The sequence below is a fragment of the Cucumis sativus genome, chromosome 5 (assembly GCF_000004075.3).
Source record: "Cucumis sativus cultivar 9930 chromosome 5, Cucumber_9930_V3, whole genome shotgun sequence".
NCBI lineage: Eukaryota > Viridiplantae > Streptophyta > Magnoliopsida > Cucurbitales > Cucurbitaceae > Cucumis > Cucumis sativus.
The window spans coordinates 13,428,967-13,442,728 of NC_026659.2; the positions used below are offsets into that span (position 1 = coordinate 13,428,967).

Here is a 13,762-nt window from a genome sequence, read left to right on the forward strand (position 1 = left end):
CTCGGGACAGACGCGCCTCCTTCCTGCTAGAACTCATAGGTCTACGGGGTTCTTTCGGTAGCGAGAATAGTGGTCCCAAACGGAATAGAAGTACTTTTGATTCACTGAATCATAATCTTTGAAAGAAGAAAGGGGGACGGAGGATCAATGAAATTTGATGATGATGAGTAAGCTCTTGCTTTTCTTGCTCCTCTTTCTGAAGTTGCGAGAGGTTCAAAATATCCTTATCAATGATTGGAGTGGTTGTTCCGGTTGCAACGTTGCTGTTGGAGTAGAAGTTGTAGCCCTTTCGGTGAGGTGCAAATGCTCGACCTCGACCCATTGGCATTAGTTGAGGATGCACTATCCCTGATTATTTTTTAGGAGAAAGCCTCTTTCGTCGGGTTTAGGGGAAAAGACTAAGAATGAGGTCCCCTCCCCCCAGTTGAGGAACGAGGGCAAAAGCGAAGCCTATGAAGTGAGTATGAGCTCGTTCGACCCCCATGTAGCAGGAATAGCACCATCTTCTCTCTTTCATGAGTAGTTCACTGCACTCATTAGTAGCTGGACCAAGAGGTTATTCACTCTATGATCTCCTGGACTGGAATAGGCGCTCTCCCATAGCAAGAGGGAGCTCGACGTAGTCGGTCTTTCGACAGTCACAGTAATTGAGAGAAGCAGCTGCCCGGGAGAGGGAGGTATCGGATTAGGCACGAAGAGAGGATTAGTCGAATCGACTGTAAGAAGAGGCATCCGTTCTTGTGGCAGTAGCAGTTGCAGAAGTTGAATCGTCAGTGGCTGTTCTTGTTTAAGAAATAGCTGCAGCTATTCCCACCAAGGCCTGACGATAGGCTGATTTCAGGATTTCCTATCCATCCTCAAATTCTTTGAGCCTTTGTTACAAGAAAATACTCTTTAGTGACTCAAGAATACCCTGTCTTATGGCACCTCTCATCTGGAGCCTTTGTTTTTAAACAAGTCAAATTCTCTAATGGATAGCCTGAATTCATGAATATTGAATTGAACCTACTAAAATCAAAGGAATAAAGAAAGAGCTCAAAAGGAGTCAAAATGAGAAGTCCGAAACCTCATCACCTACTCCCGGAGGCAAGGTGAAATTCAATATGACGAAGTCTTATAGTTGGGTCTCATCCCCCCATAATCAAGTAGCATCCACTAAAAAGAGCGGAGCGCGGAAGGACGAGGCGCAATTGAAATATGCCTGAATGAATCTACCCTTTTTAGATTCGACTACTCCGCTACGTGGGCTTACTAGTAATGCTGAAGTTTCCTCCTTTTCTAGCTTTCTTTCTAATGCCCTTCTTTATGGTCAAGTGTATGGTCACTTCCCCGAGGCGCGGATCCCACTACACGGGAATATATTATGATATAATGAACTATCTTCTTTCTAATAGCTGGTTTCAACAGCCACCGGGGAGGAGACAAGAACTCAATCTACTGAAACAAGGTTTCAACCACAGCGAGAGCATACCTCAAAAAAATAAGGAAGAAAAAGATAAAGGCGCGAAGCAAAGCCTATGAAGTCATAAGGGCAAGGGCTTTCCGTGAACTTTCTTATGATGGGAAATCCTTGTTTCATTTGCGAGACACATTTCATTCGTAGAAATACCACTTCCTACTTCCTCATCCCGACAATAAAGAAAGCACTACGCGGGACAAAGTAGATTCCCAAACTAAAAGGAAAGACTAAAATCAAAGCTCCAGATGAGTTGAATTGAGGTGCAATGAAATATGCCTTTCAGCAGTGTGCGAATTCGCTCTTTCGGCTGATAACCTTTCGATCCAGAAAGCACTACGCGGAAGTTCCCCACTACGCGGCGCGAAGCGACTGCCCACTTTTTGAAAAGAAATAAAGAGCGCAGAACAAGGTTCAGTTAAGCTTGATAAATCAGTCCTTCGCCTAAGAATAAGGTTCAAAGAATATTGAACTCATGAAATCAATATCCCTGTCTTATGGGGCCTTCGTAGCTTAATAATGGGGATCTGGTTCAATTATAAGGCTCAAAGAAGATTGAGAAAGAATATTGCAAAATCAAGGCGGCAAAGAAAAGGTGAATATGGATTCGTACGATTAGACTTGACTGAGAATGGAATTGCTTTAGCTATCTTTTTTTTCCGTCTTTCAAGGTGGAAGCTAAATCAGAATAGTTTCTAGTTGAAGGCAAGCAAGCTAGGGTTGGTTCGTATTGACAAAGAGCTGGACTTCTAAACTTTCAATGGGTACTGGAGTACTACTTTGTCAATCGATGCTTAATACTATCTTTACGCAAATAAAGGCCGAAGAATGAGGCTAAGTCTTCTATTTAGTGGTCTCGCTTTGCACCTTGCTGATCTCATTTCAAAAATGCTTCGCCTGCCTCTTCTTGGATTCCGTGCACGAGTAAGTACCCGTAAATCGTAAAGAAAGAGGGGGGGTAGTTACCTGCTCTTTCATCGAGATTGGCGAATTACGGTAGAAGATAGAAGAGGTTCGAGGATCAAAGTATTTGAGCTTTGCTATTACTTTCATGCTCCTCTTAGAAGGAAGATAAGCACGATAAGCTGGCCTATATCATTGCTTAATTCATGCTTTCTTCGTACTTCCGGAAAGAAATCTCACTCATTTCATTCTATCACATAATGAGAACTCTAGAAAAGAAATTGCTTACTTCATGCTTTCTTCGTATTTATTTCCAATCCATCTTTTGTCTATGACGATCGGTACGAAAGGAAGGCATGCTCGCAGGGGATTCTTATTACTAATAGATGATAAGATAATACGAGAATGAAAGAGGTCGAGCGCCTCACCTCTGAGTCTGATTGTTGGAGTAGTCTGATGACTCCCACTGGTCGTCTTTCAACTCATTAAATCCCCTATCTTTTATGGCGGTCTTACCGGAATATCTACTTTATAGAATTCCTATGAGACTAAGAAACAAACTGAGACCTCGTAGTCTTCCTGTTCCCGGTCGATCCTATGATCGATCTCATACAAAGATCTCATCTCATCGACTAAAAAGACTCTTTCTTCTTAGTTTGAGCTTGAGGCGCGTCCAACCCACTACGCGGTAAGCTTTTCCTCTTTTCCTCTCACTTCAAGACTCAAGACCTTACCCGCACCGAGTCAATCCGATCGCTACCTTTCCGGGTCGTATTCTAGTAATTAATTTCATTAATAACTCAGAGCGGCGATCTAAATACTTCTTCAGCAAGAACTTCGAAGAAGGTAGAGGAACTGAAATGGATTCACTTCCGCAGGCAGCATCCCTTTCAACGACGACTCCCCGAGAGACCCGCTTCAAACTTCCGATTTAGAAAGAAGGTATCTCAGTCTCTTACCGCGTAGTGGGCTGATCGTGAGAGATGGAATCTTCAACCTCTTATGGAAATGTGTCCAGCGGAAGTATTTACGTAAGAAATTGAGAACCAGGCGAGAGGAGAGGGGTGAGGATCGAGCGCATTCCCTATCGATCAGCATCCTCAACTCTACTTCAGAGCTAGAAAGGTTTCGGAATTCAGAGGCAAGAGCATTCCTTCCTCTTCTTTAGTCAAGTCATTTCATTCCATTTCTCACTAGGTCTATAGAAATAGTTCATGGCCACTAGGTCTCGTCATATTTTTTCTCAAGAGATGAGAAGAAAGTTCCTAATAGAATATGTTTGAATATCTCAACTAGAAAGTCTCGGATTAACTCTTCCCATAGCGTAGCCGCGGCGGAAAAGGAAGATTTTCAACAGTCAAGAGATCAATCAGAAGGGAGCGGAAGAATGGATATTGTCTTCGATCTTGCGATAAAATGAGTGAGACCATATGCGATCTGTCTCAAACAGAGAATTAGTAATCTGAGTCGCAGGGAATAGGTTGAATAGTCCGGAGGACGGGGAGAAGAAAAGAGAGGTTCCGAGGTTCAAAGAATATTGGACAAAGAATATTTCATGAATTGAGGTGCGGTAGTCCGTCCGAAGGACTATGAAATCCATTAGTTTTCGTTTGCACTCCTTTCTTCTTTTCTTAGATATTCTGGGATTGAACTCCGTCTGAAATCTAGCAGATTCATTTTTAGCTTCTTTCATTCTCGTTAATGAGCACTTGAACTGTCTTTCTCAGGCGCAAAAAATATTGCCGAGAAGAGCAAAGAAGGAATGGCGATCAGAATTGAGTCCTTTCATACTTTCGTTGAGGAGGAGGAGTTTTTTCTTGTATCATATTAGGATATTTTAGTAGAATAAGAAGAAGAAGAAGATAAGTACGTAGCGGGCTTTTCTTATGGCGGAGCGGAGGAGTCCGACTATCCACTGAAGAAAGTAGGAAAGCCTAAGGAACCTAAAAAGGGCTAATAGGGGAAGGAAGAAAGCCTATCCCTCCAGAATCTTTGAGGACCGAAGGACTTCTTTATATCCCTATTTATTTATTTATGGGACTCCCAGAAAGGTTTAGTTCCATAAATCAGTCGGCTAATATATAGGATGAAAGTAGATAGAGAGGAAAAGAAAAAAGTCGTCACTCTTAAGGAGTGCAAGAAGGAATCTTTGAACCTTTTATCCTGATCTCTCTCATTCTACAACTCAGTCGAGCCACTATTCAACCTTCTTTTCGAGGGGACATCATGTCCTCTTATCTTAATCCCATAAATCATTTAAGGCGATACTGAAAGAAGAAATCCAGCAACTTAATCCGGTAGAGTCAATTCGAGACTAAGACGAGTTGGGGTTTCGACCATAGGCTTTCCTTCCAAACCTACTATACTAAACCTACCCCCGGACTCAAGGCGCGAAGTGAAGCGGCTGCCCACTTTTTAGAAATAAAGAGCTGAGATAATTCTTTTCACTCATTGAGGTCGGCTAAATTCAATGGATAAAGAAGTCCTTTGCTTCATTCTATATGTCCTTATCAATGAGACCATTAATCAGTCCGAAGGACTATCCAAAGAAAAGAATATCCCTGTCTTATGGGGCCTCCGTAGCTTAATATGGAGCGCTCCGGACGAGTCTTAACTAATATTCCCAATCAAAGAATTATCGAAAGAATGATCGACGAGTCTTATTCCACTAAAATAGTAGTCCTTCGGAGCAGTCTTAATACTCCTAAAATCAAAGCTCCAGATGAGTTTCATTCCACTAAAAGACGAAAGAAGGTATCTCAGTTACCAAAGAGAAAGAGCTTCCACAAACCACTTCCACATAAACTTCTGCTAAGTCTACTTCTGTTATTGATTCAACTTAGCCTTTAATCAGATTAGGACCTAGCTAGCCAACCTTATTCCTTCCTCTTCCTTACTTTGTTCTCGCTTGCTTCGGCAACACATCTTTGGATACTGGATAAGCTGCAAGAGAAAGACTTCTTCCGATCGATCAGCTACCCGATTCCTCCTTCCCCGATGATAAGGTTAGCAGGCCCGATCCTCTCCTATTGAAAAAGAAAGCAGAAATCTTTCAGTCCAGAGTATTTATCCGTAGCCCGGAGGATTTATCCGTAGGACCATCTGTAATTAACCGAAGTAGTCTGCAGTCTGAAGTCCGCAGGATTTATCCGGAGGACTATCCATTAGAAGTAGGACCATCCATATGGAAGGAAGTAGTCCAGAATCCGCAGTCCGCAGGATTTATCCGTAGGACTATCCATTTTCAGTCGGACTATCCATATGGAAGGGAGCGAAATCTAGCTATGAGGACTCTTTGAGCTCTTCTTTGAGTCAGTGGCTGCCCTTCCAGAAGGAGCAGCGAAGTCCGCGGTTTCAGAGGTTTATGTAGCAGTTCTTCTTTAATAAGATGCTTACTTTCTTTCGGGTAGAAAGGTTCACTCGTGAACGCACTACTACAGAAATTGGTTTACTTGACGTTAATACAATGTCAAGTAAATGTATACTTGACGTTTTTAAAAGCGTCAAGTATTCGACTGTCAAGTATAGTTACATTACTTGACACTAAAAAACTGTCAAGTATACGTTTACTTAACACTGTATTAACATCAAGTAATCGACTGTCAAGTATAGTCACATTACTTGACACTAAAATATTGTCAAGTATACATTTACTTGAGACTGTATTAACGTCAAGTATTATATCATACTTGATGTTTATTACGTGTCAAGTAAGATCATACACATGACGCCTTTTACATGTCAAGTAAAGTCGTATACTTGTCAATTTTTGCACTTCAAGTAAGATTGTATACTTGACACTATGTATCCGTCAACTAAGATGATATACTTGACACTATTTATCCGTTAAGTAAAATAGTATATTTGATTCTAAGATAGTATACTTGACATGTATCTAACGTCATGTATACCATTTATTAATATATTAAATATATAAAAAATTTCATTTCCTGTTTTCTGTATTACGTACATTCATTTCAATAAAACATATTCATCGACAAAATAAACTCTCCAACTAGTAGTTACACAAAAAATAATTTAGTATAAGTAAACCAACAATAATTTTATTACTCTCAACAACATCGTCAACAATTACACAATTCCAATCCAATATAGTCAACTAAAATTTCCTATATGTGGCCTATTCCAAAATCAACAAAATAATTATCTTATATAACCAAAAACATGTGTGGTATACCAAAACTAAAATCTATCCCTTTACATCTATTGCATGTACATAAGCATAATAGCTATGAACGAAACATTTACAAAAAAAAAAAAAAAAAGTTATGGGCATTCCCATATATTAGTCATTCACAAAATTAATAAGATCACATCTAAGGATGTCTATCATATGTACAAAGCTAAAAATTTAGCCCACTCCGCTCATACTTCATCCAATTCAAGCTGTGAGTAGAAACTCTTGTATCAGTCTATAAAACATAAAAAATCAAGTAGACATTTGTTAAAAATAAAAATTAATCAGATAAGTAACTTATTTCCATCATAAAAAAATAATCCCCTTGTAAAAAATTCTACATTGTAAGGAGGATATTGTAAACCTAAACATGAATATTTAAACCTATATGAAACTAAGTACAAACATAAATTAGAAAACCTACACTAAATAAATATTGTTAATGCTCAAAAACAGTTAAAAATTAACTTAAAGAATACCGTATAACTTAAGCAAGTTTCCCAGATCATAATACACAAGAGTACCTATTCAACTGAGTTAAGTGCTTCAACACCTCCCCGCATCTGCAAAGAAAAACATTACAAGAGTAAAGGGAGAGACAAAAAAACGAACTTCCTTTGATCTTCTTACAACATTCACATTTATCAAGCTCCACTAAATCACTAATAAACCAAGAGGACACTATTGCTTACCTATTTATTGCAGAGAATCTGGGTTCAAGACAAAAAGAACAAAATAATTATACACCAAATATTTTGAAGATTATTGAATAGAAATGTGTATATTGTTCACGTGAAAATTTCACCTACCATTCTGCAAATCAAAACAAATTCTTTGAATGAAACCAAATCATCGATGAACTCTCACCACCCTGAATAAAAAACCAACGAAATCAATCAAAGAAAACAAATACATTGAACTCAAAAAACAAAAAAGAAAAACTCTCATCCTCTAACATTCAGTAGTGAACGAAAAAGGGAAGAAAATCAGAGGGGGGCGGCTTTTCGGTGAGAAGAAAATCAGAAGGGGGCGTGTCCAGTGAGGAGAAGGGAGATCGAGAAGAACTCCAGTGGTGAAGAAATTCGGTGGGGGCCATTCCACGTGAAGAAAATCAAAGGGGAAGGGGGCTTTTCGGTGAGAAGAAAATCGGAAGGGAAGGGGGACACGTTCGGTGAGAAGAGGGGGGCGAGAAAAGAAATTTGGTGGAGGGTCGTCTGACGTGAAGAAAATAAGAGGGGGCTTTTTAGTGTGAAAAAAATCGGAAGGTTGCGTGTGATAAGGGAAGAGAGGCAGCATGTGAGAGAAAATAGGAAAAAGGAGGGAAAATGAAAAGAGGGAAAGGGTTGGGGAAAAAAATTTGGGAAATAAGTTAGGTTTTTTTAGAAATAGAGAAAAATGGAAAATTTAGAGAAAAAAAGAGAAAAAAGTTTTAGAACTTTAGGATGAAAAAAATAATTGGAAAAAAAAGGGAAAAGTTTTTTTTTTTTTTTAGAAAATAGAGAAAATATATATTACTTTTGATATTTTAATAAGTTTATTGTAATAATTTTATTTTAATTAATTATTTAATGAAAGGAGGGAAATAAAAAGTATTTTATATTTTTATACTTGATAAAATAAAAATGTTAACTATACTTGACGTTATTTCTGCATCAAGTAAACATTAACTATGTTTGACGTGAAAAAAATGTCAAGTAAAAGTTGAACTATACTTGACACTAAAACACCGTCAAGTAAATTCGACACTATACTTGACATGGAAAAAATATGAAGTAAAAGCTAATGTAAGATAATTAAAAAATTTCATGAAAATTTTGCTTTCTTTAAACTATACTTGATGTTTTGTTCGTGTCAAGTAAAAGTTCATTATACTTAGCGCAAATAAAACGTTAAGTAAAATCTCCCTTATACTTAACGAGAAAAAAACGTCAAATAAAAGCTAACTTAAAATAGTTTGAAAAATTTCGTAAAACTCCACTTTTTAAAAACTATACTTGACGTTTTTTCTTTAAAATGGTCAATACTTGACATTTTTTTAATAAAAACGTCAAGTATGTAAAAGTACCTAGTGTCAAGTAAAGTAGATTTTGTAGCAGTGACGGTACACCTCTTATATGATGCCTGGGGACTTTGTCCCTTCTTCTACGGATTTCTCTTATATGATCTTATTCATCTCCGTATCGTTCATATATTCATTCTATAAAATCCCTAGCTGCCACAGATGGTCGAACTTGCCTCTTAAGTGGCGTGGGTCGATCCTCTTGTTGACTTTTACCTAGGAGTGGGGGGAAGAAGTTCGAGAATAATTTCTCTTCTTTCCCTGTCCCAGTTCTTCTTTCCACTTCTACTTAAGTCACCACGACTGATACAGATGCAAGAACATCAGGGCGAGCAGGGAAGAGGCGGAGGGAGTTTGCACTTTTTCATGCGGGTTTGAGTGAGACTGATGCGCCCTAGGTCAAGCCATTGCTTCGTCTTGTTCATCACATTCATTATGTTCACAATTCCGGAATCAAAGTAGAAATACGAGAAAGCGCTCCAGCGGACTCTAATTCATTGGGAATTCTATCTTCCCGCCTCAATGAACAAGGTGAAAAGAATATTAAATGAATCATTGAGTTAAGGCGGTGGAACCTAGGAGTGGGACCGGGAACATGATAGGCTTCAATCTAAGAAGTGAATATAGTATTGAAAGAGGCCCACGGAGCGATGTCCGACTATCCTACTATCGAAGCCTTGAAGCATGAGTCTTGAGGTTTTCAAAGTCTACTCAGAGGACGAGGTTGAAGTTTCATAGGGAAAGGTTTCATAACAAGCAGTTGTTTTCCGTATCGAATGCTCTTTCATTCCTTATTCGAAAGAAGGCAAAGAAAGTGGAAACTAAATCCTTGGATTCTTTCCCGCTTGAACCATGAAAGGTTAGGCCTTAGTTACGATCTCATTCAATGCCCTAGCATACTCAAAGGTTCGGGGCGTAGTGGATGGAGCTAGAAGACTACTACTTGGACGAGGGATTTCCTTTCTCTTATTGTAATACTCCTAACCACCCCTTTTTGAATGGGCAGGCCCCTCTGGTCGAGTTTACCCTTTTTATTCAGGCCTATCTGCCTCCGTTCATGAAGGACAAAATCGGATTGAGCCCTTGTTCATTGAGGCGTATAAGCCCACGTAGCGGTGCCATAAGACAGGTCTGAAGGCGTCACAGGTCCGGAGGACCCGTCTGTCCGAAGGACGAGATATTTATAATGTTGAGAGAAAGATTAGACTTTGTCAGGACCCTTATTTCCGTTATTTTTCACTTTCAATATTCTTAAGAATATTCATTCATCCGACAGAGCAAAGTTCATCCAGATCCCCATATGAATTAGGCGAAGGACTGATTTTCAAAGTCAGAGCTATCCCTCAAATTCTTTGAGCCTCTGCACTCAAATTCTCTAATGGATAGTCCTTCAGACCGCTAGGAGTAAAGAATATTGTGTGGAACTGAACTAATATGGAAAAAGCATTTCCTATTGATTTCTCCCCTGGACTGGACCTATTCTGATTCTGAATTATCCGTCGCTACGTTGTTCCCATGGACTAGCAAAATCGAAATAGCGAAATTCTTGGGTCATCTCAATGGGTTCAGAAACCACACGTTTCTCTGGATCATCATAGCGTACTTCCACATATCCACTCAGAGGAAGGTCTTTTGTAATGGATGACCCTCGAAACCATAATATGTTGATATACGGCGTAGATCCGGATGATTGATGGAAGAAACACCAAACATATCCCAAACTTCTCGCTCCCACGGCCGGCTGATGGAAATAGACTGACTACCGGAGAGATTCGTGTTACTTCGTCTGCACTGGTTTGTACACGAATGCGTGAGTTATACCGAGTACTCAGTAAATTATAGACCACTTCAAATCTGAGTTTTCTATATATATTTATATTGATGTTAATATGTTACCTTGTAATTGGAATGGTGATTTGAATAATCTAATAGGATTATGTGTTTGGATCAAAATATGTTGCAAGAGAAATAGCTAAATGTGTGGATTTAGTGACAAAGAGGGTATTCATGTGTTTATTTTAGTTTTCTCAGTGAGGACTCGATTTTTAGAAGAAACGACCACTGTTCGAATCATTCAAAACTTTGTTCCGAACAAAAATTTTGGACTTTGTCATTGTCCTCTTCGTCGAATGTGACAAACTTGAAGACAACGATGAAACATTGAAAGATTACTTGGATCGAAAATGTCCTGTGGGGTTGAAAGATACCATAGCCGCTAGCAAGAACTGTTGCTTGGTTTTCAATAACAAAACCGATAATGAAACAAAGAAGATTGAATAAGTGGATAAACTTATAAAGATGGTGCATGAAGTTGTACAACAAAATGAAGGAAAAGCATACACTCATGGCTTGTTTTCTAATGTCAAGTTTGAGACCAAGTTGCAAGATGATGTGAAAACCAAGCTTGAACACACAATTACAGTTCAAAACACAAGCAAAATTTAAAGCATAACAAGGAGCACAAGAACTTCAACAACAATCTATTGATCAAATTCGAGTCCTCAAAGACCATCTATGCATCAAGACTTGAAAGGTCACTGTCACTACCAATGCTTCCACAAATTATTCGTCATGGTCGCTGCATGAGAAAAGGTTGCATTATTGTATGACTTTACTGTGCATGCATTCAATAAATATGTACAAGTAATTAGTATAATGAATATATACTAAATAAAAATATGAAAAAACTGTGAAAAAAAACTTATTTGATTAACTGCTATAAAAATTAATATTTGAAAATTGGCATGTGTTCTCGAAACTAATAAAAGCAAGTTTGGAAATGCCTTTATTTTGTCTTTGTTGAGTGTAGTGTAAATTGGCAAATATAGAATGCTTAATTATGTTGTTAATTAATAGAAAATTATTTTAGAAGTTTTGATGAATGTCCAACTACATGTGGAAAGAATTATAAAGGATTGAAAAATGATTCTATAATCTAGCCCAAACAAGAGGTGGGTTATTATAGCTCACTTCACTTCTATTTAGTTTGGGACCCAAATAGCCTCTTAAAATTAGGTTAACTCCATAACTAATAAGGGTCTTTAACTCATATAGTCTAAATGCTATATGATATTACATGAATGATCCAAATTACTAATAAATTTCATAAAAGTCCTAAATGGACTAGTATATTACATAAATGTAGGCTCAAATTACTTTAATACCAATTTATATTATTTAATTGATTTATAACAAATATCTAAATGAAAAAAACCGTGGGATATAGTTTTGGAAAGAAGTGGGGTCCAAATTAATTTAATATCAACTTCTATTATTTAATTTAATTGATTTATAACAAATATCTAAATGGAAAAAATGGTGGAACACCGTTTTGGAAATAAGTGGGGTCCAAAATAATTTAATACAAATTTTTATTATTTAATTGATTTATAACAAATATCTAAATGGAAAAAATAAAGAGATACAGTTTTGGAAAGAAGTGAAAAACTTTTCATGCTTTCCTACCACGAAAATGGTTGTCTACTCCTTTCAACGTGGATTACGATTTTTACTTCAAAATTTTAGAGAGTTCGGAGGTGAAGAAGAAGACAGTCGACGACCGACAAATACAAAACTTCTCGAACATAATCTAGTTAAAAACTTTGAAGTTAGTATTGTATATATTCAACACATATGAAACATTAGATATATTATGTATATTTTAGATATTCAATTAAATAGTCAATCAAATGAAAATGTAGTTTTGAATGTGATACATTTTAGGGTTTATTGAGATTTCGGCGGTGAAGAAGAAAACTTTTGATGGCCAAAAAATACAAAACTTATCCGACAGAATCTAGCTAGAAAATTTGTGCTTAATATTATATATATTCAAAACAAATGATTAGAAACATTTAGTATATTAGGTATATTTTAAATATTCGATTAAATAGACAAACAAATGAAAATATATGAAACATTTGGTATATTAGGTATATTTTAAATATTTGATTAAATAGACAAACAAATGAAAAATTAGTTTTGAATGTGATACATTCTAGAGTTTATTAAGAATTCAACGTTGAAAAAGAACGGTCATCCTATCAAAAAAATAATAGAACTATATATATAATATGAGGTATATATATATAAACATAGAACATAACTATTATAGATTACGGATATATTAAAGTATAATGTAATCAAATACATTTATAAAGGAAAAATATGTATGTATGATCATGTCGTTTACTACCGTTTTAGTAATATTTATTCTACAAACACAAATTATGTAGGAATTATGTATAAGGTATTATTGTATATAATATGAGGTATATATATACTAAATAACATATATGAATTAAAGTGTATATTTTATTAGTGAAAGGTTCTTATATCAATTTGTTTATGATTTTTATTTAAATATTCATATATTATGTAGTAAATAATACGTTATGTTTGAAATAATATTGATTATGTATTAAAGTTGCCCATTAGACAGTTTTTTAATAAAATATACCTATTATATTAATATAGAAAATGGGAGGAAATCGTGCAACATTAAAATAGGAAACTTCTTTACCATTTTCTCACTTTCCATATTCAACGAAAAGCTTGCCATTTCGACAGTCAATGACATATACAACATATTATATAATGCGATAATATTATAAAACTAGTATAATCATAAATAAGATGTGATATATATTTAAGGGAAATATTAAAAAACTGATAAATTCATAATAGAATAACGTTAAAATAAGGAGAATATTGTTAATATATAATATATATACGCATATGATATACTCATAATGAACTAATTTTAAATGGGTAAAATAACAAATGACATATTTATGTTATTCTTCATATAAAACATCAACTAAAAGTATTATATCTCACGGTTAATATATAAAACTATTATAAATGTAAACAAGATGTGATATATATATATATATAATAAATCACATATACAACCTATTATATCATCCGATAATATTCTAAAATTAGTATAATCATAAATAGTATGTGATATATGTTTAAAGGGAATATTAAAAAACTGGTAAAATCAAAATAGAATAACATTAAAATAAGAGGAATATTGTTAATATATACTATATATACGCATATGATATACTCAGAATGAACTAATTTTAAATGGGCAAAATAACAAATGACTGTGGATTTTATCTTATCTTCAGGTGATGGA

At 36.1% G+C, this 13,762-nt stretch overlaps 1 long non-coding RNA gene across 3 annotated transcripts; it reads right to left on the reverse strand.

Annotated features, from left to right (window-relative positions):
- Nucleotides 1-6,396: 6,396 nt before the first annotated feature.
- LOC116403877 lies at nucleotides 6,397-7,894 on the reverse strand. 3 transcript variants are annotated; one of them, XR_004216797.1, is made up of 4 exons: nucleotides 7,367-7,884; nucleotides 7,250-7,267; nucleotides 7,082-7,120; nucleotides 6,397-6,766 (listed from the first exon to the last, which is right to left on the reverse strand). It is a non-coding gene; the product is annotated as an uncharacterized LOC116403877 (long non-coding RNA). The 3 variants fall into 3 exon arrangements; XR_004216796.1 differs by having other exon boundaries at nucleotides 6,397-6,792; XR_004216795.1 differs by lacking the exon at nucleotides 6,397-6,766 and having other exon boundaries at nucleotides 6,894-7,120; nucleotides 7,367-7,894.
- Nucleotides 7,895-13,762: the final 5,868 nt, after the last annotated feature.